At 40.5% G+C, this 14643-nt stretch overlaps 1 pseudogene; it reads right to left on the bottom strand.

Annotated features, from left to right (window-relative positions):
- Positions 1–12491: 12491 nt before the first annotated feature.
- LOC116632584 lies at positions 12492–13617 on the bottom strand (annotated as a pseudogene).
- Between the last annotated feature and the right edge of the window lie 1026 nt (positions 13618–14643).

The following is a 14643-nucleotide window of genomic DNA, read 5'->3' as shown; positions in this document are numbered from 1 at the left end:
TCTACTGCGCGGTGATCAGCTCCCCCAATACCTCACTTAATTCTCACAATCAGTTTTTGAAGAGTAAGAAACTTGAGTTTAGAGTGGCAGAGCTGGACTCATCCCTTCGACTGAGTCTTTGCCCTAAGCTCCTATGCTACACTGCCTTCTTGTCTTTTGAAAATCACCATGTGTCAGTTTCTTCACCTTTATAACTAAAATGACAGTATTTACAATCCGTGTTATACCTCATGAGATAATGGAAATCACGAGCATGTCAGGACTTGCCTTCTCTCTGTTACACAGACAAACTGGGCATCTCTGTATGGCTAACTCCTCTGCTTGTACAATATATGCCATGTCCTCTTAGGCTGTCCAGCAAACCTTTCCCCTCTCTTCTGCATCATAAAATCTTCCCTCTCTACTAGATCATTCTCACCAACATACAATATGCCATCATTTTTCTGATCCTGAAGATAAAACAACTTCTTGACTCCACATATCTAACTAGCAATCACTTTATTTCTCCACCAGCAAACAAACAAAAAACTTTGAGTGATATATACTTGCCATTTCCGATTCTTCTCCTCCATTTCCTCTTGAGTTCCTTCCAATCAGGTACCCATCACTGTTTCAAAATTGATCTTGGTAAACTCACGAACGGCTTCTATCTAGTCTAATCCAGTCAATTCCTGGTCTTCATTAGACCTGTCTGTATCATATGACATCAGATTATCTTTCTCCTCCTTGAAAGTGTTTCTTTACTTGGTTTCCAAGACCCTAAAACTTACCCGGCTTTCTTTCCACTTTCCTGTGTTCCTCTTTATCTCCCTGAACTCTAAATAGGGAATTGCTTCAGGGCTTAATATTTTGATTCATCTTATTTTCTCTCTACATCCTGTCCCTTGATGATCTCATCCAGTTGTATAGCTTCAAATACCATCTAGAAACTGAAGGTTTCCAGATCTGGTTCCTTAATACAGATTTCACCAGATTTGTGTCACTACATGAATGCATTATCAGTAGCTCGGCTCAAAATGCCCCAAATTAAAGTCACTCTTCCATCATAACTATCCTGGTTCGAGCCACTACCATCTCTCATTTGGATTGTCACAGTATCTTCTTTTTTTTTTTTTTTTTTTTTTTTTAATTTTTTTTATTGTTATGTTAATCCCCATACATTACATCATTAGTTTTAGATATAGTGTTCCATGATTCATTGTTTGTGCATAACACCCAGTGCTCCATGCAGAACGTGCCCTCCTCAATACCCATCACCAGGCTAACCCATCCTCCCAACCCCCTCCCCTCTAGAACCCTCAGTTTGTTTTTCAGAGTCCATCGTCTCTCATGGTTCTTCTCCCCCTCCGATTTCCCCCCCTTCATTCTTCCCCTCCTGCTACATTCTTCTTCTTCTTTTTTTCTTTCTTAACATATATTGCATTATTTGTTTCAGAGGTACAGATCTGAGATTCAACAGTCTTGCACAATTCACAGCGCTTACCAGAACACATACCCTCCCCAGTGTCCATCACCCAGTCACCCCATCCCTCCCACCCCACCCCCCACTCCAGCAACCCTCAGTTTGTTTCCTGAGATTAAGAATTCCTCATATCAGTGAGGTCATATGATACATGTCTTTCTCTGTTTGACTTATTTCGCTCAGCATAATACCCTCCAGTTCCATCCACGTCGTTGCAAATGGCAAGATCTTATTCCTTTTGATGGCTGCATAATATTCCATTGTATATATATACCACATCTTCTTTAGCCATTCATCTGTTGATGGACATCTTGGCTCTTTCCACAGTTTGGCTATTGTGGACATTGCTGCCAGAAAAGACCCCGCATAGCCAGAGGAATGTTGAAAAAGAAAAGCAATGTTTGTCACAGTATCTTCTTAAGAAATCTCTTTGTGTCTTCTCTTAACTCCTATAGTCTAAAGTGATCCTCTTAGAATAGAAGTCAGATCATATCACTCCTATGGGCCAACCATCTAATATTCTTTGCTTGCACTCAGAATAAAAGCCAATGGCCTTATAATGGCCCCAGAGACTTTTCAACATCTGATTCCCCCATTTTTTCTATGACCTTATCTCTTACTATTTACCCCCTCCCCTTAGTCCACTTCACTCACCCTGACCTCCTTGCTATTTCTTGACCATGGCAGTCACTTCCCCCACCCCAGGGCCTTTGTATTTGCTCTTTTCTGTCCTTGGAATACCCCTCCCATATATATTCTCATGTCAGTCCCTCAACTTCCTTAGTTCTTTGCTCAAAAGGTACTTTGTCACTGAAGCTAATTAGCAGCATCTCCTAAACAAGTGTCTGTACACTTCAGTATTTAACTTATTTAACGTCTAACTGCCTATCAGGGCTACTCCAGCATATGTCCTTTGGATAACTCAGTTTCTTTAGGCAAAATGCACAGTGAGGGTCTCAAATATCGACTTCCTTCTGTTTGCAAAAACAGCATCTGAGTTCATGAGGAAGAGGACTATATGACTTTGTAGAAGTAGCAGAAGTTGATCCTCTGACCTTGTACTGGTCCTGGGATACAGTCCTGGGATACAGTATTGGCTGTGCCCACTGAGAGGAGCAACCTTATCCAGTATACGGGCACTGCTGTGAAGGATAGCAGAATATGCCACCCCAAAATATGACTTTTTGGCAGAGAGATTATTTTGAGCTGGTTATTTTGAGAAATTGCAGACACTGGAGAAGTTCTGAGAATAGAACTTACCCCCTTGTAAGGGATATTTACATTTATAAGGAAAGCTCCATGTATTAGGGTGTGTCCCTTTCAGTACCAGGAAGAGGATGACTCTAAATCATGAGAGAATCTTATCAATGGAGAAAGCACAGACTTAAATACGCATAACAAACCTTACTCTTGGTTATAGTACTTTTCCTGGGCACTTCCCCACAACTGGCTTCCCTACAACTTTTTTTTGTTTTAGTTTTCTGTCTTTAGCTGAAGATGGTATTTAAACTAGTGGTTGAGGCCACCTCAGGGAGTTACTTGTTTTTTCCTGGGTTTCTCTCATATGTATGAGATATATAGGTTGTTAAAAAACAAAATCCAACTGAGTAATTTTGAAAATCTAATTAGCTTTTTATTCCATGGTTCATGAATCAGGCAGCATCCCATCTAGCAAGCAGAAAGGAGAGGAGCTGTACAAAATGGAAGACTTTTGTAGGCAAAAATACGGTGAGAGAAGAAAGTTATTACCAAAGGAAAAGAAAGGATTCTTTCAGGCAAAATCACCTTCCTTTGAGGGAAGGGGCAGTATTCTATCATGCAGATTATCTCACTAATGTTGATCAAGAAATTACAGGTTGATTGATTAAAAATTCCACTCCTGGAAAAGCCTGAAACTATTATTAGGTTAGGTATTAAGTCCTGGTTTGCTGTCGTGGGGCTTAGCAAAAGTGACTGCATTTGGGGCCTATTCTTTCTTTTTTTTTAATATGGTCAATTATTTCCATAATACAACTTAGTTCTGAATATTTCAGTTTTTCTCACTAAGTATTCAGTCAAATTAAATTATAATCACTTATCAGTCAGTGATAACAGTCCATGCCACTATCTCTTTCTAAATTCCCCCTCTTTCTGCTATCTGACTCTAAAACCCTCAAGTAGTCTTACTTGATCCCATCCCCTCAGAAGAAAGGGCAGCTGGGAGGAGATATTCTCCTTGCCTGCCTAACAGCTCATTGGTGGTGGCAAGGCATCTCAGTCTTGGTCTGGTTTCATTTCATGACTATTACCTCTCAAGAGGTGAATCATGATCTATTCCTATCATTGTGTATACATCTTCTTTTTACTTTTTAAGATTTATTTATTTATTTTAGACAGAGAGAGAGAGAGAGAGAGAGAGAGAGAACATGTGCAGGGAGAAGAGCAGAGGGAGAGGGAGAGAGGGAGAGAAGTAGACTCCCCACTGAGCATAGAGCCCTCAATCCCAGGACCCTGAAATCATGACCTGAGTCAATCAAGAGTCAGAAGCCTAACTGACTGAGCCATCCAGGCTCTCTATTATGTGTACATCTTACGAGAAAACTCCAGTAAGTCAGACATGTGACTTTTTTTTCTTTACTGACCTCTTCTATAAATTCTGAGAGCCAAGAGGTCACTGGAGTAGGCATCTCCCTCCATTCTTTTTGGGGGGCACAGAACTTCAGGGCTTCCCCATGTCCTGTTCCTTGGAATATATGAGTGAATCTCCAGCCTTTGAGCACTATTCTCTATAATCAAGTACTCCAAACTCCAAGAATATATGGCTAGTGCTCAGAAGGTCAGTGCAAAATGAAAATGCAGGACATCTTGTTAAAAAAAAAGAAAATTATTAAGAACTTCAGGACAGCTACCACAGAGTATTAAACCAAAACTTTTCTGAGTGCTGGGCTTTGTGTGACTATACACGTAGCACCCCGATTATACCCACCCGGCCGAGGCCCTGCTAGGAGCTCTACCAATACTTGCTCTAAGACCTCACACACTGTCTTCTAGAGCTTTTGTTATATCTCCTCAGTATAAAATGAGTTCATCCTCCCCTAAACTTGAAGTTCATCTGAAAATCTCAAATCATGGACTAATTTTCTTTGAACTTGGATGGTGTGAATTAATGAAATTTGCTTTTAAAAATGCACAGTCTTTATCTTGGGTATATTTGAAATGCCTGGTTGTTTGTTGTTATTTGGTAAGCTAGATTCTCTCCACACTCCCTGGCTACCATTATAGTCTCAGCGGTGAGGGAGAAGCAGATGCCATCTCAGTAAGTAGTAAGAGATCAAGGGAATATCCCCACCATACAGCAAAAGGGAAAAGAAAGGCAGACCACCTTTTCTAGTCCAAAGATTAGGGGACTAGATATAGATATAGAAGGAAGAAGGGGCATGGTCATATGTATATTATGATTTTTCCCTTTCTAGGTCTGGAAAGGGGAAAGAGAGCCTCTTGCTCTGCACCTTGTTTGGGACTTCAGTATATGACTGCTGTGTATGGCAACCCCACACATCCAAGTGTAGTAAGGAGAGAGGAATCCAGAGGTAAGATGGAAAACAGTCTGTTTTACATACTTGTGTCAAACATGGCTTCTAGGTGCTATGGATTTTAAGATAAGAGCTAGGAGACTTGTTTTGAGCCAACATGATGAGTGTGTGTAGAAAAGTGAGGTGATTCCATGGCAGAGTCTGCGAGGTAGACAGGCTAGGCCTTGTGCCAGATAGATGACACAAAGGAGACTCAGAGGGATTTGTGAAGGCCACAAGACAATAGGAAAGGCTAAATCAGCATGGCAGGGTCATTAGGCCCTGACCAAGCCAAGAAGGACAAGAGTTTATTATCCTTAGATGTCAATAGTGGATGGCAACTACAGGAGAGAAAGAATAAGTTTCCCTCTACCCTTCTCAGTTCTTGGCTGAAACCCCTGTAACAAAAAACAGATTAATAGAAGAAAACCAAACAGAAGTTTATTAACATTGTTCAAAAAGGAAACAACAGGCCCAAAGTGTAGTCACTTATGCTAAGCCCCGTGACAACAAACCAGGCCTGAATACCTAACCTAATTCCAGGAGTGGAATTTTAAACCAATGGATCTGGAATTTCCTGATCCACACTAGTGAGGTAATCTGCATGGTAGACCCTCTCACCCTTCCCCTAAAAGAAGGTGACCTTGACTGAAACAATCCTTTCTTTTGCTAATAATTTCCTCGTCCTGCCCTGTTTCTGCCTATAAGAATCTTCTACTTTGCATAGCTCCTTGGAGCAACTTTTTACTTGCTGGCTGAGATGCTGCCCAATTCACAAATCATTGAATAAAGCCAATTAGATCTTCAAATTTATTCAGTTGAATTTTTTTTAACAACCTAGATGAGTATTTACTTGGGAATTGACCAAATGAATAAAATATCGCATGTTAGCAATTTGGATGTTCAAGGGTCATAACAGTATTGTATAGCTTTGAGAATAAGTTAGTTCACGTCATATGTGTCTGTGTAGAGAATTCTCATTCCCACCAATTACACACATACACGCGAATTATAGTTCAATTAGTTTAGAAAAAAGTAAATACATGTATTTTTTTCCTGTTGATACTTTGAAACACATTGGCAGATCCACATTCTCCATGACTACTTGGGCGTTTAAATTAATGACAATGAAGTTGATCAATACCTGATTTCTCTGCTGGCAGATACTGCTAGCCAGGGATCGGGGCTCCACAGAGAATAATTTTCAGTCAAGTACTGTTTATTTAGTATCATTCTGGCCCCTGACTTCCTCAATATATGAAATCATCTCCAGGTTGATGGATGGTAGCACTTTAGGTCTGCTGGAGAAGCAGAAGACAATTCATCCTTCTTGTCACAATAAGGCAAATAGCCCGCGGAACAAACCAAAGACCACGGTAGTTTTAAACAAGAAAGGCATTGATTAGAGGGAAAGCAAATGCTGAAAGAGAACCCTAGAGTTACTGAGATGGAGTCAAAGAAGCTACCAGTCAAACACAGAAAACAAAGAAAACCCAAGGCTGAGAACCTGTGGGACTAGAGATAATAAGAACAGCAGGAGGAGATAGAGGGAAAACAGAGAGAGGAAGGAAAAAAAAATAATAAAAAGAAGATACATAAAAGGGAATGAAAAACCAATAGAAAATGCCAGAAGTTTTGACAGTGAGGGGTAGGATCTGAAAGAACTTTTGAAGGAGGCGACCGAACTTCCCTATGGGGCACCATCCTTGACAATGAGATATTAACCTAGAGGGATATCTGTGCAACCTCAAGTCCAACAAAATAAAAGACACAGAATAACTAAAATGCAAGCCCTGGATTGCATGGGTACACTCAAACACACTCTACCATAGCTATTTTCAAAGAGAGGGTAGCTGGAAAAACTGTATGTTTTAGAAAATGTAATCAAAAGCAATTTTTTTTTTTTGTATGTTTTGTTGCTATTGTTACCTTTATTCTGTTCATTTTTCTTCTGGTGTGGCAGTCAGGCCCCATTAGGTAAGGCTGCATTTAAGAACCATTTAAAAATAGAATTGGCCCCTCTATTTCTCCATTTATTTTCTCCTATCCATCCTCTTCTCTTGCGCTTATTTCAGAAGTTTGGGGCATTGAAAGTATTTCTGCCTTTGATTATTGATTACTCAGTAGCACTCCTCGACCAAACTGCATTTCTTGGATTGGGGGAAATAGAATAACTTCTTTCAGAAAAGAGATTAACTCGGCTTCATGTTTTTCTCTGTCTTCTGATTTTGCCTATCCATTTCCATTTATTAAAAGTCACCATGCCCCTGATAAAACCTAAGCCTGTTGCCTAGCTAAGAATCAGAAGGTCACCATTTACTTCATGTTGTGGAAATTCTAATCCGATACTGGAGGTCTTCGTTCTGTCTTGCTCTGTGTCCTCAGGCGTTGTGCCCTACAATTTTTAACACCGCAGAAGAACTCTGTAAGAGCTGATTCCCTTGGATTCTTTCTCAGCAGATGCAGATAACATTTTGAATAAGATATGGCTCCATTTATTTTTAGCAATTGGCTTATTTATTTATTTTAGTGGTGGAACCAGATAAGAGTCTGATTGAGTTCACACCTCAGTGATAAGCATATTGGGTGACCCTGTTAATGCTGGTGATGAAACTGTAGCTCAGGCCCACAGACAGTTCCGTTCAGATTTATGGCAAGACATGGTGATGGATAGGTATAGACTCTTAGTTATGAGAAAGCAAATGAATACTTCCTATGTAAAAAATAAATTGCAAATAAGCTAATTTAAGACTAATCAGAAACTGCCATTCACTCTGCATGGGAATAATGCCCAAGAAGTTCTCTGTAATATGTCTCTGATCCCTTTGGCAAATAGATAGCACAATAGAGGTGGAGAGAAGCATGCTCCTCACCCATAAATAACCCCCTGATGTGATCCCTAATGCATTGTGAATTCATTGTGGGGTTTTAGGCAGCTGGAAGACACTAATCAATGCAAAAGAAACTTTGCAGTGTTTTCCACATGGAAGTAAGTATCAATCAAGTCACAACTGTGCTTTAACTCAGATGGTCTGAATAAAATTTGGTAAGATAAAGTTTGCCAGAACGGAAAAAAAAAAAAAAAAAAGCTCTACTTGTGAAGGAAGCTTTTCTTGGGAGATTTCAGAGCACACTGAATCAGATCATCTTCTGATATAGTATTTTTCTTTGGTTCAGAGTAGCTTACAGAGTCACCAGTTCATACATCTAGAAAAATTTATACCTTTGGGAGATGTCTATGTAGTCCTGCTTATTCGGATATTTTGGCCCCCCGGAAGTGATTGTTAGAATTTATGATGCGGTATCTGCTTCTATTAAGGCAAGAAAATAATTTCAAATACAAATGGTAGGTGGATGGACCACTCTATCTTCCGAAATCATTTATTTGGGGATTCCCACCTCTTGGGCTTCTCGGTAATTTGTGAAATTTATAGATAGACAGAAACATGATGTTTCAAGAATCTGTGATTCAGAAGATATTCATTCATTTTTTTTTTTTTGATATTCATTCATTTTTATTCTTTGAGTTCCTACTATTTCAGTTTGCTAATGCTGGCATTACAAAATACCACAGACTGGGTAGCTTCAATGATAGAAATTCTCTTATGGTTCTGCAGGCTGGAAGTCCAAGATCAAGGTGTCTGCAGGTTTGGTTTCTCCAGAGGCCCCTCTCTTTGGCTGGCAGATGGCCACTTTCTCATTGCTTCCACACATGGCCTTTTCTCTGTGCTTGGGCATTTTATGGTGTCTCTCCCTCTTGTCAGCAGGACAACCAGTCATATTGGGTTAGTGGCCCTCATTTTGACTTCATTACCCCTTTAAAGATCTTATCTCCAAATATGGTTACTTTCTGAAGTACTGGGATCTGGGACTTCGACATATGAATTTGGGAGGGACATCATTCAGTCTATAACATTTTGTCCTCTGGACCCCCTCAAATTCATGTCCTTCTCACAGGCAAAATACATTTGAAAATAAACACATGAAGAGATTTTGAACTGGCCAACATTTAGAAATCCAAGATGACTCCCTGCATTCCCAAGGGGATCTGTGGTTTGAATTCTTGGGCTATGCAATAAAATGAGGGTACTTTGGCTGGGGAAAAAGAGGAGCAAAAAGTAGAAAAGAAACAAAGAAGCTGCAATTTGGGTGCCACTCTCAGGAATGGTTGCCTCTGTCTTTAGGATAATGTCAGAATTGGAAGTCATTCTACTGATCATTTAGGCCAATTTCTTCATTTTTAGATGGGGAAATAAAAAGATATGAAATGGTCAAAGGCACTTAACTAGTTTTGTAGCTGTGTCTGGTTTAGAATGTGGATGTTTTGATCCCCAAACTAGTACTCCTTTTCTATGCTCATGGCCCCTAAGGGGGAAACTATTCTCTCTTAGAACAGGATGTAGCTGGGGGAGACAGGGTGATCTTTGGTGAGATATTGCTGAGAGAAGGTGGCTTCCAGATGGTCATAGGATACACATAATGAACACACAATATCTAATAGTTGTTCCTTTTTCTGTTTGCCTTTTTATTTGCTACTTGGTGGAAACAGTGCTTGCAAGTAGAGAATACTGGGGTAGCTTATAGTGTGTTTCCCAGCTTTCTTGGTAGTAGTGTGAGCTAAAGACAGTATTACAAATATTTATTCTTTTCCCCTCTGTGCAAGCAGTGCCTATGGTATGGCATGGGCATATCTTTTACTATATTTAAAACTCTTTATGGGCAAGGACCTCAGACATACTTTTATTTTTGGAGCCCTAACAAAGAGCTATGAACTCAGGTGCTTAATATGTACACATGTATAATTACTTAATATATGTATGTACATTATTTACTTAATACATATATATGTATGCATACACACATGCATATATACATTTATGCATATGTGTGTCTATACCTCAGTGGTGGTTGGCTCCTTGTGGCTCTAATGATTAACTGCTCACTGCTCAACAGAGGAACGAAGGCTGCTTTGAAAGCAATAGTCCTGGAGAGGAGCTGTAACTCTTCAAGTAATGATGGCAACAGCAAGGCAAAGGGTTGGCACAGCTGGGGAACATATGTGTGTATAGATAACCTTGTCCGGAGGGGAGGGGGGTGATACCAGGAGAGGGGTTGTCCACAGGCTTGTAGGAACTGGTCCTCGCTCATGTTGCCCTTGACTTCACTCTCAGTGGCTTCTGGATATGTATTAAAATTTCAGGGCAGCACAGGTTCTCCATGAATCTCTCCCTAAACCCTCAGGGGGAACTAATTACTTTTTCCTCTGTCTTCCTAAAGTAATTAGTATCTGACTCTATCACAGCCATTACAAGGTGTTATAAGTGCCCGGCTTCCACTGAACTTTTGAGTTGTGTAAGTACGTGGATTATGTCTTAGCGATCTCCGTATCTTCAGTGCCTTTCATGTAGGTGCTGAGAAGGATAAATGCCAGACTCTGATTACAATCCCCAATTATCTACCTGTCTATCTCTATGTGTATATTTACCGATGGGAGAAGGAAACTGAAGTTCAGAGAGATTAAGTCATTTATTCAAGGTCACACACATGAAAAGGCAGAGCAAAGAATTCTCACCCAGAAAGTGTGGCTGCCAAGTCCCTACTCTAACGAATCTCACTATCCTGGCCTGGACGGTCAGCATTGGGGCAATCTTCTTTTAAGACATTAAGCGATTAGGATTGGGAAATAGTGGTGAAGAGGACAAATCCTTTTGATTAGAAATACTAGGAATGTCTGTAGCAAGATGTTTCTGCTGACAATTGGGAGTCATAGGACTCCTCCTTAGAAAGCCAGGGGGAAGGGACAGATTGATGCAAAAACGGTGTTTTGGAAGTGTCAGTACAGAGGTCAAGGGTGGACGAGTTTTCACGTTAGTCTCCTTATAGCAGTGTCTGGGGATGATAGCGGTGGTTTTCTCTATCCTCATAGAGTGTTCGTATTTTGACCTGTTCTCCCCTCCAAGGAAATGGCTAAGATGTAGGCTCATTATTTCTAAGGGATTATAAGTAAAAATTAGATCTTTATTGTTGTTGTTTATTCATAAAGTAAGCCTACATTCTGCAAATGTCTTTTGCAAATACTTTCAGAGGCTGCCAAAGCTTTGCTCTTGGTCAGTCTTGTGGTTTTACCACATAAAACAGAGGGTAAAAAACACTGAAACCTCTGAGGTGGCCCTGATCCATTTTTTTCTAGCCCTCTTACTGAATTATAAACAGATATCCCAGTCAGACCACACAACAACCCCAATACTGTCTGCTGCTGGTTGCAAATTTAGAAAGGCAGAGAACAAATTTACAGTTCCTATTTTGAATCTATTGTTAAACCCGCAGGAATGTGTAGCTTAAAAGCCCATTTGGTGCCTTGGAGAAGCATGGTGAACAGTTACATTTGACATTACTCATGTCCTTCAGGGAAATGCTCTTGTTCTTCTTGAAGTAAAGTTCCTGGAGGGAACACTTCGCATTATGTATCCTTTCCTACTCACTCTGATTACTTTTCTTGAAGTTCCCTTGGGTTCTTCCAAACTAGACACAGTCTCTAAATTCCCAGTGATGCTCTTCACTTCTAATACATGTGCTGTTCCAGTCTCATTGCCGTAGTCAGTCCCAGATTTAGAGGGAGGAGCAGATGGGGGAGTGATGCAGGATGCTCCCTGGCAGGCTGGAAAAAAAAAAAAAAATCTAAATGAGTAGATTCAGGTCAAAGCAACTAATTGGTTTCAAGAACTTTAACCTCTCATATGGGTGAATCTCTATACTCATTTTGCTTAGACCCAAGGCAGCCTCTTAAAATCAAGTGCTGAGGAAAGTATGCTCCTCTTAACATACTACTCACATGACACTCTGCAGGGACCCTGTAGAAAAAAGTCTCAATTTCAGACCTGCAGTTTTGCTCTCTTTAATTTTTTTCTTTCCTCTTTGTATTTCTTTGTCTCCTTGTTTATTTTCTCTCTTTTCCCCCTCTTTGTCTTTTTCTCTGTCTTGCTTTCTCTGCCAATGCAGGTATTTCCAGTGCTGTCTAATAGAGATTTCTGTGGTGCTGGAAACGTTCCATATTTACATGGTCTAGTGCAGTAGCCACCAGCTATCTGTGGTTACTGAGAACTTGAAATGTAGCTGTTGTGATTGAGGAATGAAACTTTAATTAATTTAAACTAATTTAAGTTTGAATAGTCATTTGTGGCTAATGATCATCCAAATTGGTTAGTGCAGCTTTAGACCAACTGTTATCTCTGACATTATCTGTATCATTCATGTGTTGATGACAAGAGTTGAAAACCTCTTTGGCTACTCTCTTTTTGTAAAATCACTCATCACTGGGAAAATTGGTCCAGCTTGTAAAATTTGGTTCGAATCTCTTATAAACTCTTCCCCTCAACTTTAGAGGGCTTTCAGGGGAAGAGAGCACTTAGTATCTTATTTTTTGGGGGGGGGAGGTTCACTATTTGTGACAAATATCCCACATCTGTGATCCTCTTCAGTCAGAAATTCTTTGAAACGATATGGTAGGTCTTGGTCAGTCAGAGGATGGAGTCATTGGACTCACCATCCTGCGAATGGCCCCACAGTGTAGGTTTTAAACTGGCCGTTGAACCTTGTCAACCTCGGCCATATTCAGCTGGATGGATGCGTGGTCCTTGGCACAGATGATGTGGTTGCTGGTGTTTCTGTGACACAGACAGATCCACGAACTCGCCCGCGTTGAGGACACGCCTGCTGCCACCGCCCCAAGTGCAAGCGCAGAAAGGAAGTGCTGCGTCCCCCCCCCCCCCACCTAGTATCTTTTTTGAAGACAGAATGCTCCTCCCTGATTGCCTGGAGACCAGATATTCTCCAGCTAGGGATGTGAGGCAGCCCGGTGTGATTGCAGGTTCAGATGGGGCTCATTTGCAAGGTGTGGGAGCAGGTGTGTTTGAAAATTACACGAAGGAAGGCAGAGGTCAGCAACCTCTTTGGCCATCTGCAGGAAGAAACAATGTTGGTACAAGGGTCTTGAGCCAGAGAGGCATAAGAGAGGGTGAAGGCGTTGAAAAAAAGAAAAGACAAAAGACGTAGTGGGGACGAGGAAGGATGAGAACAATTAAAGGACACATGTTAAGAATGGGACTGTTACTCACAGCAATCTTAGTTCCAACTCTGCCTCTGGTCATCCCCTCTGAGGAAGCCAGGCCCTCTTACCAGAAAACCTGTGCTTGAATCAGCCACAGATGCATGGGGCACAGGCCTAGGGGCAACTAGGAAGGCTGGGGCATGGGGGGAGTCAGTTAATTCTATGTACACTCTTAGAGTCTCGCTGAATTCCACTCCAAGTGGCTTTAAAATGGCACCCAACGTCGACTGGCTACTATCTTCTGTCCCTCTTTTTATTCTCCTTTTCCCTTTATTTCAGATTACCATTTTTTTTTTTTAGCTTGACAAATATGACCTCAGTGCCTAGTGACCCTTTTGGTTTTGGTAGGTATCTGTCTTGATTAGCGAAAGGGAAATAGGAAATGACATTTTAAGACCAAGACACTAATAAAAGTAAAGACATTTCTTGTAAGCCTAAAATTCTGCTAAATCACGGATTTTTTTTCTTGAGCAGTTTGCTTACAATCCTGGAACCATGTTCCTCATATCTGGGAAATCTATTTTACATTGACTTCTTGTATTTGCTACATTTTATATTGACTGGCTTTGCTGTATTTTAAATGTATTTGTGTCTAGACTTGTGGGACTTTAGCTACAGCCAATTTCTACATTATTAAGAGGGTTATTTTGAGTGGCCCCTGTGAATAAACCTAATTTTCCCCTCTGATTAGTGCTTAATTTGAAATTGTTTGTGCAATGATGAAATCTTTCTTGAGTTTCACTTCCAGATTCCAGTTTCCATTCCCAGAGGTTGCTTTTGATTACATAAATGCTTTCAGGGTGATTATGTGGGCAAAATTGTATATTAGGTAGTTTTGGTGCTTTTTATAAGAAATTGTGTTGTTTAGAAAGAAGGACTGTGAGTTAGGTTTTGAGGTTTTAGGTACTTTACAATTACATGATCACTACCTCTATTCAAGGCAAAAATATACCCTGCATCTGCAACCCTGCATAATTTTGTCACCCAGCCTTTGATTGAAAAGTCACTTCTTTTTAAGATTCCACATTCCACAGCAGGAAGATTTTTCTAGATCTATGCATCAGGCTTTTCAGTGTGTATATAGTCTCCTGTATCTCTCATTTTTCTCCTATCTTCAGTTTTTCTAATAAATATCTTGAGGGACAAAAAATAAGATATTCATGCTATTCCCCCAAACTGAAGCTAGAAATCAGAACACATGACTTCTTTATTAGCCACTATTGGCACCTATGAATCTCTGTACATATACTCTCTGACCCCTGGCCATATAACTTGGTAACTGCCTCACAGATTCACAGCTGGATAGGAATTTTGCCCCTGAATGAGTACCTTGACTCTTAACCTTACCTAATTTAGATGATAGCAGGTGACCTTTGGACTTAGAGTCGATGTTGGAACAGGTTAAGATTTTAAGGGATGTTGGGGTGGGGTGATTATAGTTTGATGTGAGAAGGACATGGAGAGCCAAGGGCAGGGTTATGAGTTGAACTGTGTCCACCTCAAATCACTGTGTTAAAGTCCTA

The sequence above is a fragment of the Phoca vitulina genome, unplaced genomic scaffold (genome assembly GCF_004348235.1).
Source record: "Phoca vitulina isolate PV1807 unplaced genomic scaffold, GSC_HSeal_1.0 scaffold7, whole genome shotgun sequence".
NCBI lineage: Eukaryota > Metazoa > Chordata > Mammalia > Carnivora > Phocidae > Phoca > Phoca vitulina.
The sequence above is the reverse complement of the archived record's forward strand: the minus strand, read 5'-3'. Positions and strand labels throughout refer to the sequence as shown.